Below are 19,872 nucleotides of genomic sequence, written 5' to 3'. Positions count from 1 at the left end.
TGTCTTATTAATAGCATTTGATTATTTTTAATGTAAGTCTATTATAACCATAGAATTTGACTTTTGTTATTTTCAATTAATGATGTACTTTAGTGCTGTAATTATAAAAAATTGCAGGGCTAAAATATTTGCAAATTATAAAAGTATATTTTCACTTATATGTAATTAACAAATTTTGCCACCTATATTGATGAAAATTTGTGTTTTTGTACTAAAAAATAAAGAATAATACTATAGCAATAAAATCTATGCTTCAAACCAAATTAAAAATAAAAAAAAGCATGATGATTGGTCTCAAATGTTGGGAAAATGATTATTTTTATTGAAACTATGTTATAACCATATAATTTGAGTTTAATTATTTTCAATTACATGATGTTCTTTAGTGCTGCAATTATAAGAAATTAGTATAAAATATTAGCAAATTATAAAAGTACATTTTCAATTATATGAAATTAACAAATTTTGCCACCTATGTTGATGAAAATTTTTATTTTTTGCTAAAAAATAAAAAATAATACTATAGCATTAAAATCTATGGTTCAAACCATATTACAAATCCAGAAAAAAACATGATTTTTGGTATCAAATGGAGGGAAAATGAGTGAAGTCAAAATTTTGATCAAATCATAGTGAAAGTGCCACGCAACAAAAACAATATCCAAAGCAAAGCAAAGACCAAAGCAGCGGAACACATTCTGAAAACAAAAGCAACGGAACACTTGGTCTGAGTTAAAGCAACGGAACACTTGAGCAACACAAACTTTCACCGAGCTGAAACAAACAAGCTTCTGCACTGAGCACAAAACAGAGCTTCCGCACGGCACCTGATACTTTCTGTGAGGCCCCAGTCCGTTCGCAAGTCGATATTAGGGTTATTTGATATTCGGTATAGAAAAAAATTAGGGTTTTATGACTAGGAAGGAAACCCTAGTTCGGTTGAGCTTGAAAATCCTAGTTTACGTATTATGATTATAAGGTTCAAGCTATAGTTTATATTCGGTATTCTAGTGTGTGCCTTGACATAGGTAAATATAGGATTTGTTTTAATTACAAAGGTTTAGTAAGTTTGAATGATTAGCAAACCTCTAGTGTTACTATATTAGAAAGCTTAAGTGGAGTTTTATTTATCGCCCGCCTTTTTCCACATTTTCTTTATGAGAAAAGTTCCCCAGATAATTTTTATGAGCAATTATAGTTTTTAGATGATTTTTCTAGTATTGGAGATGTGAGAACCCCAAACCTTGCATATTTTCTAAGCATTTTGGTTACTTCTCGTTTTCTATTTAAGTGAAGATTTGTTCACTAACCGTTTCAAAAACGGGAAGGCCTTGTTGTTATGTGCCATTAGGTATGAGATATGTATGTATGTGTATGTGTTAGAAGTACGTTTGAGTGCGATAATCGAATTCGGGAAAAAAAAAAAAAGAGAAAAAATTTTGGAAAACTGAAGTGGCCAAATCCGGCCGGAAATCCGGCCAGTTTCTGGCCGGATAGCTGGCCGGATTGCCCTGCATTGTTGAAAAAAAAAATGTTTCCTCTCGGCCTCATATCCAGCCAGGAATCCGGCCGGGAATCCGACCAGAATCCGGCCGGATTCTGACGTGGCACAGCCGGTCAGCAACTTTGACCGGCTGTTTCTTTCCTCCTTATCTCTTTGGTTCACCAAAATATCTTCATTTCCTCTTCTTGTTCAGCCGTGGCTTTGAGAGAAAAACTAAGAAAAGCTTTGCAACTTCCAACTTCAATTTCTACTTGAATCTTGATATTTCACCGTTAGAATTTTAATTTACTCCATACAAGTGTTGGCTAAGGTGGTTTAAAGGTGCTAGTGGAGTTGTTTTTGGAGGGAAGGTTGCAAGTTGTTAGCTTCTTGAATTTGAGGTGAGTTGGTTAAACAAGCTTCTTTGGTTTAAATATTGGTTAAGCTAGGGTTTGAGATGATTGAATATGTTATATTGTGAAGTATTTCATGGGTTTAAGGAATTTATGGTGAAGTTTTATATTTAATTATGATTTTTTTGTTTGCATTTGATTTTGTCTTTGTAGCCATGTATGATGAAGGGGAATGTTATAGAATGAGGCTATTTGGTGTAAATGGTGGTTTAATGCAAGAAATTCTTGTTTGAAAGGAAATTTGGAAAACTTAGGGCTTCATTATCTTCAATTCTGGCCGGCCCTGTTTAGCATAGTTAGAGGCCGAATTGGCCTTTACTTAAAACATGAAAGTTGTAGGTATTGATGTGTTAGAGGTGCCTGTAAAATTTCAGGTCAATCGGAGTAATGTAGAGTGAGAAAAGTCGAATTTACCCCTGCTGCTCTGGTTTCATCCGAACTTGGGAATTGTTGCAGTAATTAGCTATTTTGGCTAGGAAAACTTCTGAACTGGTTGTAGAGGTCTTCTAATGAAATGTAGCCTGATGTCCTAGCTATCATTTGGCTTTGGAATCAATGGATTTGGACCTAAGTAGACCGAATTGTAGTTCGTTAACCAGAACGTGGTTTGTCTACCTGCTTTTGCGGTTCTGAACTAGTGTCTTGTATTTTTGACCTAGTTGCACTACAAACTGGACTGAGTGACCTTCTACATTATTGTAGCCCTGTCTCTTAGCTTTGAAACAGTGGGTCTTGCACCCTAATCCAATAATCGGAAGTGCCTTTAGTGCCATTCCCGCAAAATGATGTCAAGCATTGTTTTATCCGAAAATGTTTCTAGCTTGCTTTTCGTATTTATTGTTGTATTTATATGAATTTAAGCCTGGTGATCGGCTTTTGGACATGAGGTTATTCTATATGACATGTTGGGACTGATTTGAGAAAAAATAATGAAGCCATTAATGGCTGGAAAAATAGGTAAACACAAGGGACATGCCGTCCGTTTATTTTCTTGAAAATTGACTAAGTTAAAGTGGTTTTTGGGAATGTATTTTGTATCAAAGTGAACGTATTGCCTTGGAAGTGACTTCGGGTTTTTGAATAAGGGTTCGAAGACTACATTTCTATTCGAACTCGTATATTGTCTTTTGGCAAATAATGTGACCGTTTTATCTTTTGAAAACATGATACCTCTTTCGTTTCACACTTCAAATGGTCCTTAAGCCTTTCCAACCGATAGAGGTATGAGTTCGGGTTTTAACGGCCACAAGTGAATTGCTTTTAAACAAGGTTTTAAGTGTGGAAGTTAAAGTATTTTGTCATCCTTTTTACATGATTTTATCAAGGCATTGGTTATTTTATTGGCCACTTGAATAAATATGTTTTCGAGTCACATAAGCAATTCCGAAAGAATGTTTTCTTAGCCCCTCTTCTGGAACTTTGAATTGTTTTGAGTCAAGTGTTTCCTTTTAGAGACTTTATAACCCTCTTGGTTTGAGTTGCATTAGGATTAGTCTTGTTTACGGATCCAAATGCCTCTTTACACTTTGAAAGTCTTTTATACGTTTACTCGCGAGTAGTCGGGTTTTTGTTGATTTCATCTAAATCATGTTAGATGGATTGTAATGTGATCTTTGTGGAATTTTAGGTTTCATTGGTGATTGAGAATTGGGCGTTGTTTTGCGGTTATAGGTGAGTGTTCCTTATTTGTTATATTTCCTGATTATATGGCTTGTTTGAATGATTGATAACATGTTAAACGCTTTCAATGATTGCTAAAACGATTTTCGAGGCGAGTGTGTACTTTACCGCACTTAGCCTAAATGATTGTGAAATTTTAATGATTGAGCGATTGAAATGTTAATTGTGCATGAATGTAGGCCTTCGGGCTGAACTGGCCATAGCCCCTTGTTACCGGTCGTCTCGAGCCAGTCGGACTCGGTCGAGCGATTAGGAACTTGGGTGAACGATCCGGTATACTCGAGTATTACCCTGTAGGTTGGTGGAGCCTGGCCAAAAGCCAGGGACGGGGAGAAAGAATGAATGAATGAATGAATGAACGAGGAGTTTTATTTATACAAAAATGCATTTTCAAATGATTGAAGGTTGGGGAAATGAAAGGAGAATGAATGAATGAATGAATGGCTCCTTGTGAGCCCGTATCCTTTTAAAGAATGTGTTTATCGCTTTATTATACTTGTATCGTGAATTGTTGTTTACATGCTTTTGTTTCTCTTGTTGCCTATGTGTACGGAACCTCACTGAGCTTTCCAGCTCATCCCTTTAGTTTTTGTTTTCCTTAGCAGGGGAAGACGTGCGAGGACGGAAGCTACAAATAGATTAGCCGTTAGTACTTTTGTTTCTTTTGTTTTGGTTCTCGCCCCAATGTTTGGTGGGCTGGTTGTATGGAGAATGGGGAACCTTTGTACAAAAGTTGTTTTGCTTTTGGATTGGATATGTATATAAGTTTACGTTAAGTTTGAAATTTTGTTATTTCGATTGTTTTGTGGATTTTCTTGCCTTCTCTTATAGCAACTGACTGAGTCCCGGCGAGAGATGGGCAGACGGTCCGCCGATACCCTGGGGTACGCCCTAGGGAGAAGTGGGGCCGTTACAGGAGAATTTTTAGAAAATTAAGAATATATATTGGACGTGGGACCCACTAGTGCGAAAAGTTCGGAAAAATTCGGCCAATTAGGTTAAATTCCGGATACTGTGTAAAATTTATCGGGTGTTAAGAGATAAGTAGAGTGTGTGAAATGATTGATGTGAGAGAGAAAAGAAAGGATGGGAGTGCATTTATGAAGTGCCACGTGTCACTTGGTGATTGGTTTTGATTTAAGAACACTATTCACCTTTTTTGACTTTTGACCAAAATTGTTTAAATATCTAAAAATTTCACAAAAAATCACCATTTTCTTTCACCTTGTGGCCGGCCCTCTCTCTTGCCAAGAAGGAAGAAAACTTCTTCAATCTTCAAGCTTTCCTCTAGCTCAAATCATCCAAATCAATCACATAAACTAGTTTCCATTCCATACAACTTTTCCATTTGGTGTTGGTGGTGAGTTTGGTGAAGTTTTTGGAAGAGCTAAGGTGGTCTACAACTCCTCTTCTCTTGTTTCTTAGGTAAGTGATGATTGACTATTCCCTTACACCTAATGATGCTTAAATTGTGCCTAATGGTAGTGATAGTGAAACCTTTTGTGATTTATTTCTTGGTTTGAAGTGATTTAGTGAAGTTTTCATTTTATTGATGAATTTTCTGGTTTAATGTAATCATGGTGTTGTGGTTGTTTATGATGATTGATAATGAGGGGTTATGACTCTAGTGGATGGAAAGGATTGATATTTGCAACCAATTTTGGGTTTGGATTGAAACATGAAAAGTTAGGGTTCATAAACCCCCTTTTCTGTCCGGTTTTGGATCAGGTGGTTAGAGGCCGAATTGGACTTTTCTTAAAACATGAAAGTTGTAGGTATTGATGTGTTTGAGGTTCCTGTAAAATTTAAGGTCATTTGGATTAATGTAGAGTGAGATATGTCGATTTTACTGTTGCTGTTCTGGGTTGATCAGAATGCGAAAACTGCACTTGTAATTGGCCATTTTGACAGGAATTGCTTTGGTTTTAGATGTTGGTATCTTCTGATGAAATATATAGGAATGTCTTATCTACCATATGCCTTTGGAATCAATGCATTTGGACTTGTATAGACTGAGTTGGACTCATTACAGCATTATGTGATTTGCAAACCTGTTTTGGTAATTCTGGTTTCGTATTTTGCATATTTGACCTAGTTGTGCTAGGATTTGGACTGAGTGGTCTTCTACATTATTGTAGCCTTGTTTCTTAGCTTCGAAACGGTGGGTCTTACACCCCCATCCGATAACCGTAGTGTCAAATACGGTTTGTGATCCTGTTTTGTGATTCTGGTATAGTGTCTTGCATTTTTGACCTTGTTACATTCAAAATTGGACAAAGTTTCCTTCTTCAACATTGTAGCCCCTTAAGTCCTGGATATTCCTGTAAATTTTCAGGTTAAACGGATTAGTATATCCTGAGCTATAAACGAAATACTCAGACCTGTTTTGACCATCAAATTCTGTTACGTTTTTGGAAAGTTTATGACTGGAACTTTGGCTTCACATTTGACTGGGTTACAAGCTGTTTGGGCTTGCGGCCAAAACACCAAACATATAGCCTTATATCAGAGCTTTCTAACGCCCTTGGAATTTCATGAATCGGATTTATAAAACCTGAGATATAGCCGAGCAAATAAGGCCTGGCCGTGAAGATGACCATTTTCTGGTCAGATCTGTTTTGGTCCTGATGACCAATTTCCGTTCCGAATTTGGATTGCCGACCTTCATGAAAGTTGTTCCATTTGGAATGAACTATCTAACTGCCAATTTTCAGCTCTTTTGACCATGTGTAGCATAGAAAACAGTTTGCACTCAAAACTGACCATTTGTGCATTGGCCAGATTTCGTAAGTGATTGTGTTTGGTTCATTTGGGATTGAAGCCTCCAGTTTAAGTTCTGGATGTCTTCATAACAGTTGTTGTTCATCCTTTAAGCTTCGATCTGGCATCTCATACGCCTTAATCCGATATTCGTAGCTCAACTTATGAGTAAACTAGAAATGAGTGTCAAATCTGCCGTTTCCGCTAACGGCCGTTTCCGTTTCCGTTCGTCATATTTACGTGCGCGCGTGTTGTTTTGCCGTTTTGCTTGTTTTAGGCACGATAGTAGCCGTTTGCGATATTATGTGACACAATTTTCTATTTCAGACGGTGGTGAGCTGGGCGGAACAGGTGGGGCCCACTACTAGCTGTTCATTTCGGTCCGACTTCATACTTTTGGTATTTCAGTTTCTGAGTAAGTATTCAGGCCAGTTTGATGTGTTTTCTTTGCTATGTGCTTGAGATATGTGAAAAGGGTACTTAGACGAGGGTGTACTCTATCGCACTCGACCTAAACCCTAATTTGAATGTATAATTGCACTTGGCATATGTATATGAACCTTTTGGAACCAAAACCCTTGAGCTTGTGGCTCGGGGCGACTTTCGAGTAAAGTTTGTGAAGTTTGCAAAGTTTGTGAGTTCGTGGGCCCGATCTAAGACCTGTTTGGACTATTCGAGCCGGTTAGGGCTTGGTCGAAGTCAGTCCAACTTAGTCTGAGGTCACCAAGTTTGTAGGTTCATGTTATGAACCAATTTTGTGAATCCGGTTCACCGAGAAGGTGACCAAGTTTGTGACCCGAGCTTGTGACTTCGTTCGCCCGGGCAAGTTTGTGAGGTGACTGGCCAGTGAGGGTGATAAGGTGTCGGTGGGTGTACAAGTGAAGTTCTACGGACCATTAAGTGTGGTCGACGGAGTGTCGGCAGGAGATCACGCATGGCATATGAATTGGCTTTGGAGCCACCTGTATCCTTATTATGTGATGTTACCTTTCTGCTTTTGCTTTACTCTTACTATGTCACTGTTGTTACGTGAAATTTACGCTTTTGCCCCTGTTTACTTACTAAGCATATAGCTTACCCCATTCCTTTTGTTTTCCTTAGCAGGGGCCGACGCGGGGACTTTTGTCACACACACTAGCATAGTTAGGTTTGATTGTAATAGTTGGACTTATAGTATGTTTGTTTTTGTTTTAGTTTTAGTGGTTTGTATAAGGACCCTCCTTAGGGTCTACATTTTGGTTTTGGTGGTAATTATAAGGATGTAATAGTGTGAGCAGGTACTTTTGGAGAATGTAATTATAACTCTTTTGGGATTGTATATAGAACTCTTTTGAATTTTCTGGCTTTTATTGTTTTAAGTTTTGAGTCCTGGCGCGAGGTAGGCAGGCGGCCCGCCGATACCCTTGGGTTCGCCCTTGCGAGAAGTGGGGTCGTCACAGTTGGTATCAGAGCCTGCTTCGCGTGGTCTCTGCGCGGAGTGAGCTTGGGCTGAGTGGTGAATGGGTATGAAGGATTAAGCGCTCGTTCGAGCATAAGCTATGAACCCTGAAGTGTTATAGGTCTTCAATCCTTCTCATGATATCTAAGGACCATAGATAGGTATGTCGGGTAGGAAGTTCGATTTGTAGATGGTTTACTCTTGGGACTGGCCAGCTCGAGATGTGAACTATCGTATTTCGGATTCTTGTGCCCGAATACTCCAGAATTGAGGCGATGCAAGCTACTAGGTACTTGAGACTTGTATTTTGGAAACATGAACAGGCTTTGTCTGACTAGAATGAGCACAAAAGGCCAATGGACATCTAGTTTGGATAGTAAGGGACGTGAGAGATCAGACGGGCTGATACTGGGACGACTTCACCTTTTCCTTTTGGTTCGCCCGTATATTACGACCACCTGACGTTAGTATATGTGTTGGTGTACATGGTTATCTGTCCAACTTGATATGTATTTGTATACTTGCTTGTCCGTCTTTTGATATGGTGTGTTATGTGCGATATGTTATTTGTGTAATTGGTATGTTGGATTTTGTTATTGTAGTCAATTTACTGCATTCATTCATTAAAGTACCTTTTTGGAAAGAAAAGAGAGAGAAGGGAAAACTATATATATATATGTATATATGTGGAAGGAGGACATAGTCGCGGACATGGTCATAGCTGTGGAACAAAACGAGGCCAAGAGTCAAGAGAAGAAAGGGAGGAAACAATAGCTGAACAAAACCAGGACCGAGAATGCCACTTGTGTCCAAGAATTGATTATGACCCATTGTTTTGCCCGACAGGCTACCATCGGAGTTCCAGCAATTTTGTGAGATGGCACATTGGGTTGAGATGTATAAGGAAATTGCGGTTCTTCGAGACGAAATAGAAGTCCAAAAGAAACTAGTCGCATACTGGGAAGGGCAATGGAAGCACGAGTATTCAGAGAAAATTGAGCTCTTGCACAAGAACTTAGAGCTAAAAAGGAAATACGAAGGGATTTCCGGGGAGGCCTTAGCAATGGCACAGAGCACTACTTCTATGGGGGTTCCAGAGAAAACTCAAAGGACAGAAATTTCAAGGCCGCAAGTGAAGACCTTCCATGCAAAGAAAAGAACCGCATCTCTTGAGAGTCAAAGGCCAGAACCGAGTAAGCGAGGTAGGTCATCTGCTAAGAAGGGTCGTGGAGCGGGTGGTGTGACAATTTGTGGTTATTGTAGAAAATCCAATCACATTGAAGTGAATTGTTGGAGAAAGGGGAGGAGATGTCTGCGCTGTGGGAGCGCCAAGCATCAAATTGCTAATTGCCCGGGTTTATTGCACGAAAAGAAAGGAACCCAGCAGCTAACCCAGACCGACCCTGGACCGTCAACTAGAGAAGGGACTGGAATGAAGAGCCTCGTTTCTTTTAAGAACGTGGAAGGCACAGGCTTCTGGTTACTTTAGATTTGATAGATTCCGTTCATAGAAATTTCGAGGACGAAATTGTCCTAAGTGGGGGAGATTGTGAGGCCCCAGTCCGTTCGCAAGTCGATATTAGGGTAATTTGATATTCGGTATAGAAAAAAATCAGGGTTTTATGACTAGGAAGGAAACCCTAATTCGGTTGAGCTTGAAAATCCTAGTTTACGTATTATGATTATAAGGTTCAAGCTATAGTTTATATTCGGTATTCTAGTGTGTGCCTTGACATAGGTAAATATAGGATTTGTTTTAATTACAAAGGTTTAGTAAGTTTGAATGATTAGCAAACCTCTAGTGTTACTATATTAGAAAGCTTAAGTGGAGTTTTATTTATCGCCCGCCTTTTTCCACATTTTCTTTATGAGAAAAGTTCCCCAGATAATTTTTATGAGCAATTATAGTTTTTAGATGATTTTTCTAGTATTGGAGAATTTTTAGAAAATTAAGAATATATATTGGACGTGGGACCCACTAGTGCGAAAAGTTCGGAAAAATTCGGCCAATTAGGTTAAATTCCGGATACTGTGTAAAATTTATCGGGTGTTAAGAGATAAGTAGAGTGTGTGAAATGATTGATGTGAGAGAGAAAAGAAAGGATGGGAGTGCATTTATGAAGTGCCACGTGTCACTTGGTGATTGGTTTTGATTTAAGAACACTATTCACCTTTTTTGACTTTTGACCAAAATTGGTTAAATATCTAAAAATTTCACAAAAAATCACCATTTTCTTTCACCTTGTGGCCGGCCCTCTCTCTTGCCAAGAAGGAAGAAAACTTCTTCAATCTTCAAGCTTTCCTCTAGCTCAAATCATCCAAATCAATCACATAAACTAGTTTCCATTCCATACAACTTTTCCATTTGGTGTTGGTGGTGAGTTTGGTGAAGTTTTTGGAAGAGCTAAGGTGGTCTACAACTCCTCTTCTCTTGTTTCTTAGGTAAGTGATGATTGACTATTCCCTTACACCTAATGATGCTTAAATTGTGCCTAATGGTAGTGATAGTGAAACCTTTTGTGATTTATTTCTTGGTTTGAAGTGATTTAGTGAAGTTTTCATTTTATTGATGAATTTTCTGGTTTAATGTAATCATGGTGTTGTGGTTGTTTATGATGATTGATAATGAGGGGTTATGACTCTAGTGGATGGAAAGGATTGATATTTGCAACCAATTTTGGGTTTGGATTGAAACATGAAAAGTTAGGGTTCATAAACCCCCTTTTCTGTCCGGTTTTGGATCAGGTGGTTAGAGGCCGAATTGGACTTTTCTTAAAACATGAAAGTTGTAGGTATTGATGAGTTTGAGGTTCCTGTAAAATTTCAGGTCATTTGGATTAATGTAGAGTGAGATATGTCGATTTTACTGTTGCTGTTCTGGGTTGATCAGAATGCGAAAACTGCACTTGTAATTGGCCATTTTGACAGGAATTGCTTTGGTTTTAGATGTTGGTATCTTCTGATGAAATATATAGGAATGTCTTATCTACCATATGCCTTTGGAATCAATGCATTTGGACTTGTATAGACTGAGTTGGACTCATTACAGCATTATGTGATTTGCAAACCTGTTTTGGTAATTCTGGTTTCGTATTTTGCATATTTGACCTAGTTGTGCTAGGATTTGGACTGAGTGGTCTTCTACATTATTGTAGCCTTGTTTCTTAGCTTCGAAACGGTGGGTCTTACACCCCCATCCGATAACCGTAGTGTCAAATACGGTTTGTGATCCTGTTTTGTGATTCTGGTATAGTGTCTTGCATTTTTGACCTTGTTACATTCAAAATTGGACAAAGTTTCCTTCTTCAACATTGTAGCCCCTTAAGTCCTGGATATTCCTGTAAATTTTCAGGTTAAACGGATTAGTATATCCTGAGCTATAAACGAAATACTCAGACCTGTTTTGACCATCAAATTCTGTTACGTTTTTGGAAAGTTTATGACTGGAACTTTGGCTTCACATTTGACTGGGTTACAAGCTGTTTGGGCTTGCGGCCAAAACACCAAACATATAGCCTTATATCAGAGCTTTCTAACGCCCTTGGAATTTCATGAATCGGATTTATAAAACCTGAGATATAGCCGAGCAAATAAGGCCTGGCCGTGAAGATGACCATTTTCTGGTCAGATCTGTTTTGGTCCTGATGACCAATTTCCGTTCCGAATTTGGATTGCCGACCTTCATGAAAGTTGTTCCATTTGGAATGAACTATCTAACTGCCAATTTTCAGCTCTTTTGACCATGTGTAGCATAGAAAACAGTTTGCACTCAAAACTGACCATTTGTGCATTGGCCAGATTTCGTAAGTGATTGTGTTTGGTTCATTTGGGATTGAAGCCTCCAGTTTCAGTTCTGGATGTCTTCATAATAGTTGTTGTTCATCCTTTAAGCTTTGATCTGGCATCTCATACGCCTTAATCCGATATTCGTAACTCAACTTATGAGTAAACTAGAAATGAGTGTCAAATCTGCCGTTTGCGATATTATGTGACACAATCTTCTATTTCAGACGGTGGTGAGCTGGGCGGAACTGGTGGGGCCCACTACTAGCTGTTCATTTCGGTCCGACTTCGTACTTTTGCTATTTCAGTTTCTGAGTAAGTATTCAGGCCAGTTTGATGTGTTTTCTTTGCTATGTGTTTGAGATATGTGAAAAGGGTACTTAGGCGAGGGTGTACTCTATCGCACTCGACCTAAACCCTAATTTGAATGTATAATTGCACTTGGCATATGTATATGAACCTTTTGGAACCAAAACCCTTGAGCTTGTGGCTCGGGGCGACTTTCGAGTAAAGTTTGTGAAATTTGCAAAGTTTGTGAGTTCGTGGGCCCGATCTAAGACCTGTTTGGACTATTCGAGCTGGTTAGGGCTTGGTCGAAGTCAGTCCAACTTAGTCTGAGGTCACCAAGTTTGTAGGTTCATGTTATGAACCAATTTTGTGAATCCGGTTCACCGAGAAGGTGATCAAGTTTGTGACCCGAGCTTGTGACTCAAGTTCAAGTTTGTGATTTCGTTCGCCCGGGCAAGTTTGTGAGGTGACTGGCCAGTGAGGGTGATAAGGTGTCGGTGGGTGTACAAGTGAAGTTCTACGGACCATTAAGTGTGGTCGACGGAGTGTCGGCAGGAGATCACGCATGGCATATGAATTGGCTTTGGAGCCACCTGTATCCTTATTATGTGATGTTACCTTTCTGCTTTTGCTTTACTCTTACTATGTCACTGTTGTTACGTGAAATTTACGCTTTTGCCCCTGTTTACTTACTAAGCATATAGCTTACCCCATTCCTTTTGTTTTCCTTAGCAGGGGCCGACGCGGGGACTTTTGTCACACACACTAGCATAGTTAGGTTTGATTGTAATAGTTGGACTTATAGTATGTTTGTTTTTGTTTTAGTTTTAGTGGTTTGTATAAGGACCCTCCTTAGGGTCTACATTTTGGTTTTGGTGGTAATTATAAGGATGTAATAGTGTGAGCAGGTACTTTTGGAGAATGTAATTATAACTCTTTTGGAATTGTATATAGAACTCTTTTGAATTTTCTGGCTTTTATTGTTTTAAGTTTTGAGTCCTGGCGCGAGCTAGGCAGGCGGCCCGCCGATACCCTTGGGTTCGCCCTTGGGAGAAGTGGGGTCGTCACACTTTCACCCACACAACAAATCTGTTCTCTGGCTTCTCACTAGCATCACCATGGCTGTCCAGCATTAAAGGGCAAGGTTTTCATTGGAAAGGTTCGTTTTTCTCTCTCCTATACATTTTCCCCAATTTTTCCAAATCCCTAATATTCTACAATATTTTTTGCAAATTTCTGCCCAAAATCTTTTAGCAGCTCTTGATTATTAGATGCTATCATAGCTATGTTGTACTCGGAACTCCCCCCGCTCGACTCGATTCATCTAACCTGTGGCTGATTTGTTTCAAGTTCATTTCTGCAAGCGTGATTGGTCGTTGAGTTGGATGTTCGTTATTTCAAAGAGGAGTCCGCTTGATTGGTGCATCGATCAGGTTTGAGAAGCTGTCTATTCGAGTTTATTTGGCTTTATCTTTTGTTTGCCAAATTATTGAGGTCAAATACTCAAAGGTAGGAATAGGTAGGGGACAAGAGGGAATTGTTCAAAATCATAGACGAGAATAATAAAGCGATGTACGTTGTGGTATTTGAATGTTGACCGTTGAAGGTTTGAAAATAAGAGTCCATTTGTTCACGATGGGTAGCGCAGCGCATGCTGGCAAATGTTTCATATTTTAATTAGAAATTGAAATTTTGCAGTCGGCTCAAGGTGTTTGACTGGAAGACCCAGTCAGGTCTCATGCATAGGACAGTGGGAGCTGATCTGGTAAACTAATTTTTCTTTGTAATTGTTTTACCATTCAGATTGCCGGATGTCTTAGTTTTGTTTCTTTGCTTTTCCTTCTTTACTGTCCTGCCAACTTTTCACCATTTGTTATTTTGTACTACAGTGCAAATTCCCAAGTGTAGACAAAAATTTAAAATTCGGATAGTTCTAAAAGCCAATGAATGAATATTTATTGAGAAGCAAGTGTCCCAAAGAGCAAAATAAGCATTCTTTTGTAAGGCCCAAAGACAACCAATCGAAAAGCCAATCAATAAGCAATTAAAAGATCATAAATGTAACAATAAGTAAAAGGAAAGAATTGCAAACCAATTAACTACCCAACTCCTCTTGAGCTTCAAACAAGCTACTTCAAATTGATGAATTACAATCACTCTTGTATACAAAGGAAGGTTCATCTCCTCCTTGCCCCGAACTCCCTCGGTCAAGCCAGGACGTTTTACTATCCCTCAGGACAACCCTCACAGAGCTACACTCATGAAGTATTCACTCACAAATGAAAAGCTTACAATGAACCTCACACCACTAAGATTACAAATCTTCTTTGAAGAGTATTTTCTCACTAAAATCTCTATAGATCTTTTGTATCTTCAGTGTGCCAAAGTTGTTTGAAGTATCTGACCAATCACTATTTGTATAGGACCAAGAAAGAGCCTCATTAAAGCTTCCAACGGATAGAAAGTAGCTGAAGAGTCAACTAGCCGTTGGAGTGTCGGACGTCCGATAGCCCTGTTTTATGCGTCCGACAGCACGCAGTAAGTTTCAGAGATTTTCTTCAATTCTTTCGGACGTCCGGTGCAAGCTCTTTGTGCGTCCGACAGCAAACAAACAGATTTGAGAAATTATCTTGTTTCTATCGGACGTCCGGTAGAGACATATTCAGCGTCCGATAGTTTCGTCGACTTCAAAGGATCCTATCGGACGTCCGAAGCAAGCGTCCGAAGTTGTGCAATGATTATCGGACGTCCGATCCTGACTTCTTGAGCGTCCGACAGTTTCAGCATACTTTGTCATCTTTCAATTGTATTTGATCTTTGGAACTAATTTGCTTCATAACTGAATAGATCTTTTAAGAGACATTAGTAACATTCATTTGTTTTGTAAACATCAAAAGATAGGGATCAAGATCAACAATCTCCCCCTTTTTGATGATGACAAAACAATGGATGGAAAGAAACAAGAATAAGTATAAGCTCCCCCTCAATCATTGCAACCAAAACTTTTAAGAGCCAAACTCATAATCTCAGAATAACTCCCCCTTACACATTGCATCCATTTCTCCCATTTTTTGTCATCATAAGAGTAAAAATCAACTACTATAATCCAGCAACAATAACAGAGAATTCAATATTCCAAGAAAAAATAGAGAAATGACAGCAATCGCAGCAAATCATCATGAGATCAGTATTATTCTTTTATCTCTCTTTTTGACATCATATAGATTCAGTAGTGTTCAAAGATATCAGTGAAAACTCAGATCAAAGTATCAAAAGAACAAATATTATGAACAAGAATCACTGCAATGATTAGACAAAACCTCCTACTTGTTAAAATTAGCATCATGTCTAACTATCCACATGCATTTCATGCCTCTTCTCATATTCTTTCTCACATAACAATCACTATTTATGTGACCTTTTTGACAACAAAAATTACACATAACCAAAGAGTTATTTACATGAACAGGTTTAATAAATCTTACTTGTCTTCTCCTATGGATAGCAAACTCATTTGAATTAGAATTCAACCTATTCTTTTGAAAACAGACTTGTTTCTTGTGTTTAAGCAACTCATTTAGACCATCCATTCTTCTTTTCAAATCACCTTGTTCCTTTTTGAACAAATCACAAAGCTTTGTTTTTCTATCAAGCTCAAAATGTAAAGCAGTCTCACTCTTTTTGAAGTAATCATTTTCAGCAATCAACTTTTTGTTTTGTTGAAAAAGATTTGCATTATCTCGAAGCAAAAAACTAATTTTCTGTTTTAACTCCTTGTTTCTAGCAAAAAACTCTTTCAAACTATCATGCAATTTTATAATGAAAGATTCAAGATCATCATCAGTTTCATCATCACTTTCAACTTGAGAGTTACAAGATGTTACCTCATCATCTCCAATGGCCATGAAAGCCAATTGAGCAGATTGATCTTCCTCTTCAATTTCACCATCGGAATTGCATTCATTCCATGTGAATTGAAATTTGTTTATTCTTGGTTTTCTTCCTTCTTTCTTCTTCATCACTGGACAGTCACTTGCATAGTGTCCAGGTTGGCCGCATTCAAAGCACTGATCAGTTTGCTTTTTGTTGAACTCTAGCTTCCCTTTGTTTCTTGAGTTGTTGAACTGATTTGGGAATGAATTGCTAGGTCCACCTTTTCTGAATCTCCTTTTGTTGAGTATTCGTTTGAAACTTCTTGTAATGAGAGCGATATCATTGTCATCACCTTCCACATCTTCTTCATCTAGGGAGGCAGAATCATCTTCATCTTGTGAGGCTTTTAGAGCAATATTCTTTCGCACTTTTGCATCCTCTTCCTCTTGCACCTTAGTCTTAAGTTTCAGCTCATAAGAGGTAAGAGAATTAATAAGAGATTCAATAGGCATGGTATTCAAATCTTTAGACTCCTCAATAGCAGTCACTTTATTTTCCCAATCATTGGACAAGGCATTCAGGATTTTTCTATTTTTCTCACCAAGAGAATATTCTTTTTCCAGCACCTCCAAATCCTTAATAAGGTCATTAAATCTACAATACATCTCATCAATGTTTTCATGAGATTGCATCTTGAACGATTCATACTTGGTAACCAGAATGGATTTCTTTTGTTCTCTAACATTCTCACTACCTTCATGAATTTCTCTCAGTTTATCCCAAATTTTCTTGGCTGGCTTGCAACCTTTGACTCTAATAGATTCATTTGAGTCTAAAGCACAAAATAACACATTCATAGCTTTTGCATTTAAGGTGAGATGAGTTCTATCTATAACAGTCAATTCACTTCTTGTTTTTGGTCTAGATCTTTGAGTATTTTCATCTATAAGAGAGGTATCATATGGACCTTCACTAATGATAAACCACAATTCAATATCAATAGATTGCAAAAAAATAATCATTCTTTCTTTCCAACTCACATAATTTGATCCATTAAACATAGGTGGTCTAATGACAGAATGTCCTTCAAAAAAATAGCATTGTTGGTTGTCATCTTTACTCCAAAGTCGATTGAGCTTAATCTCAAGGAGACCAAGCTCTGATACCAATTGTAAGGCCCAAAGACAACCAATCGAAAAGCCAATCAATAAGCAATTAAAAGATCATAAATGTAACAATAAGTAAAAGGAAAGAATTGCAAACCAATTAACTACCCAGCTCCTCTTGAGCTTCAAACAAGCTACTTCAAATTGATGAATTACAATCACTCTTGTGTACAAAGGAAGGTTCACCTCCTCCTTGCCCCGAACTCCCTCGGTCAAGCCAGGACGTTTTACTATCCCTCAGGACAACCCTCACAGAGCTACACTCATGAAGTATTCACTCACAAATGAAAAGCTTACAATGAACCTCACACCACTAAGACTACAAATCTTCTTTGAAGAGTATTTTCTCACTAAAATCTCTATAGATCTTTTGTATCTTCAGTGTGCCAAAGTTGTTTGAAGTATCTGACCAATCACTATTTATATAGGACCAAGAAAGAGCCTCATTAAAGCTTCCAACGGATAGAAAGTAGCTGAAGAGTCAACTAGCCGTTGGAGTGTCGGACGTCCGATAGCCCTGTTTTATGCGTCCGACAGCAGGCAGTGAGTTTCAAAGATTTTCTTCAATTCTTTCGGACGTCCGGTGCAAGCTCTTTGTGCGTCCGACAGCAAACAAACAGATTTGAGAAATTATCTTGTTTCTATCGGACGTCCGGTAGAGACATATTCAGCGTCCGATAGTTTCGTCGACTTCGAAGGATCCTATCGGACGTCCGAAGCAAGTGTCCGAAGTTGTGCAATGATTATCGGACGTCCGATCCTGACTTCTTGAGCGTCCGACAGTTTCAGCATACTTTGTCATCTTTCAATTGTACTTGATCTTTGGAACTAATTTGCTTCATAACTGAATAGATCTTTTATGAGACATTAGTAACATCCATTTGTTTTGTAAACATCAAAAGATAGGGATCAAGATCAACATCTTTAATGGTGAATTGTTTATCTGTGAATTAGTTTCCAACGAATGAATGCGGAATTGGCATTATAGTAGACCTCTTTTACTAAAAAAGAAAAGAGATAAGAAAGTAGGTAAATCTTTTGGCTTTATCTTTTGTTTGCCAAACTTTTGCATGTATACTGTGGCTGCAGATTCTATTTAGTTTGTTGCCTTACTAATGCATTTGTACTTGAGATGGTAGATTTTTGCTAAAAATGTGTTTTACACCTTGGATCCCATTGCTAGTATTTGAGGAGTTTAAATTTAGTTCATATTACATTGCATTTGTTTTCTATATAATGTGACGGTCATATTCTTTATGGTAGGATAAAGGGCTGCAACAATATGGATAGGAGTTGGATGTCTATTAAGAACTACCTAGACCCCAAGTATTTAGATGGTTCAGAAAATAAAGGTGGGAGATTTACAGAGGAAATAGTTTATTCTTGAGGGATTAATACTAAGAGGACAGAATTTTAATTTAAAAGTGAATATGCCCAATGTCCCTGCTGCAATGTCATGAGAAGCTATTCCTCTTGGATAAAAGGATCAATACCTTCCAAAAATAGTTAGTCACTGCTTATGGCTGAAAACTGTATGGGGATACAGAAACAACCTTTTCATAAAGTGACGAATGGCCATAAAAACTTAGTGAAGAACTTTTTTGGTATCATACCACATACCACATACGTATAACTGTAAAAGTAAGATTTTGTAGATGATTACTGCAGCATCAATTGAAAGCAAAGAAATTGTACTATGTACTTTTTTGGCCCTAATCAAGTGCAGATTTTGTACATGGGGCGTTTAGTTTACCATCTACTTAAGGAGTTGTGGTCACTGAAATTAGTCATTTTTTCCCACTTTATTGTGTTCAATATCCTTTTAAGATTTATCTACTTAATATTCTTTTTATGAAGTGTCCTAATGTTTCCCTTAGGTTAAGAGGCGAAATTCAAAGGAAAGCTCTACGCAGTGGACTACTGGTATTGCCGAGTTTCAGCTTCCCATGGAGTATGCTAATTTTCCTCACTGTGACTAGGCATATCTTAATTTGTCTTATACAACATGATGTATCTCTACTGCAAACTTTTTATTTAATTTTGGTTGGGAAAACTAAAATGTGTTGGGGTGGCATTTGTTGTCTGTGTAATAGAACATCTTAATTTCTGTTGAAACATTATACAGATAGGTTCAGCTTGCAGATCTCTATGCAATAAGTTGTGCTCAAATTCTCCCATTTGTGACAGATACAAATTGAGGAATATTGTGGAAACTGAGGTTGCCAAAAAGCTCTTACAAGAAAAAAGGCTCATGGGCCGCACCAAAACTGACTCTAGTATTCCCTCAAGTTATAGTGCAGATTACTTGCAACGTGGGAAGGACTATGCCGAGAAGCTTAGGAGAGGTTTGTGGCAATTACTCACTTAAAATGCTTATTTGGTTCTATGATCTGATGTTTGCCTAAGTATGTATGTATACCTGAGTATGTTTGCATGCCTGGTTGATTGCTTAGGGAATATTCCAACACTTGGCACTGATCATTTGTGCTATCCTCAGCCTCTGCCATTAGCCTCAGTATGATAGTTTTTACCCCACCTGATATCATCACTCAAAACCAAGAAGAATAATGTCAATGCCATATATGCCTCCATGAAGTGGCAAATCAAGCTTAGATTCTTTTTCAGGGAGAGGGACAAGCATGGGAAGACTGGGGTCAATGGGTGGCAGGCAAGTTTGTGAAGGAGAGGAAGGGTTAGCGAGCAGGTGAGAGAGTTTTTTCTTTTGGGGGGGTTTGCTGTGGGTTAGTTGAGGGTTGTAGATTGGAATGGTGGGATATGGGGCTGGGCTGATCCATGGCTCAATTTCATTTGATTTATGGGTGTTTGATAAAACTGAAATTTGAACGCTGAAATTTAAGTACTGATGTTGCTGATTTCATTAAGTCAAACCGGTTTGATAATCTACTGAATTTGAGCACTGAATGAAAACTTTTATTATACATGAATTATATGGACTGAATGAGAAAATTTTATTATACACAAATTACA

At 38.2% G+C, this 19,872-nt stretch overlaps 1 long non-coding RNA gene across 1 annotated transcript; it reads left to right on the top strand.

Moving 5' to 3' along the window:
* Nucleotides 1-13,255: 13,255 nt before the first annotated feature.
* On the top strand, nt 13,256-18,779 carry LOC140014056 (uncharacterized). Its single transcript, XR_011820938.1, has 3 exons — nt 13,256-13,278; nt 13,544-13,610; nt 18,762-18,779. It is a non-coding gene; the product is annotated as an uncharacterized lncRNA (long non-coding RNA).
* Nucleotides 18,780-19,872: the final 1,093 nt, after the last annotated feature.

Source organism: Coffea arabica, chromosome 9c (assembly GCF_036785885.1).
Source record: "Coffea arabica cultivar ET-39 chromosome 9c, Coffea Arabica ET-39 HiFi, whole genome shotgun sequence".
Lineage (NCBI taxonomy): Eukaryota > Viridiplantae > Streptophyta > Magnoliopsida > Gentianales > Rubiaceae > Coffea > Coffea arabica.
Note: the sequence above shows the minus strand (reverse complement) of the source record. Positions and strands in the feature narration are given on the sequence as shown.